This window comes from Galeopterus variegatus, unplaced genomic scaffold (assembly GCF_000696425.1).
Source record: "Galeopterus variegatus unplaced genomic scaffold, G_variegatus-3.0.2 Scaffold500, whole genome shotgun sequence".
NCBI classification, from domain to species: Eukaryota; Metazoa; Chordata; class Mammalia; order Dermoptera; family Cynocephalidae; genus Galeopterus; species Galeopterus variegatus.
The window spans coordinates 283,336-284,107 of record NW_007726611.1 but is presented as its reverse complement, the minus strand read 5'-3'; positions in this window follow the sequence as shown (position 1 = coordinate 284,107).

The following is a 772-nucleotide window of genomic DNA, read 5'->3' as shown; positions in this document are numbered from 1 at the left end:
GAAAAACTTGGCACCCATTGTCTGCAATAACAAGTGAAACCCAGAAAAACTCTCAATTGTCTTTTGAGAGGGGTTTAGGATATTTCTGAATAGTCTTTAGTATATTAAGAGAGAATGTTTTTCCTTCCTCAGATAGGTAATGCTCTCAATAATGGATTGTGATTTGGAAAAATCATAACTTATCTTTTGAAAGTTTATGTCTCTTTTCTGCTAAGGTTGGGGGCAAGTAAATTAAATCCTTTTTATAGGCTTCCTTGTTCTCTGAACAAGGTAGAAGACTATTTACATATTGGGTCAGGACTGAATCACAAGGGGAATTTTAGATTTTTAAAGTCTTGGTTGAGGACCTGGGAAAATTGGAGGAGGCTCCAGTGAACTCCTGGGGTTTGACTGTCCAGGTATGTTGTAGTCCTTTCTAGGTGAAGGCAAAAGATATTAATTATCCTGCTCTAGAAATACACTGAAAAAGGCACACCAAAGATCTACTACAGTGTAGCAAGTGGCTTCAGGCAGAATTGATGACAGGATAGTATTTGGGTCAAGTTCTATCAGGAAGGGAGGTATAACGATTTTGTTGATGGCTTTGAGGTCTTGAACAAATCGAGATCCTTGTCTGTTTTGTTTCTTTACTAGCAGAATGGGAGAGTTACAAGGGGTCGTGCAGGCTATGAGAAGACCTTTGTATATGAGGCCTTCAACTATAGGTTTGAGCCCCTCCTTTAGCTTCAAGGAATATTGGGGAAGTTTGGGTAACAGTTTGTAGGATCTATTT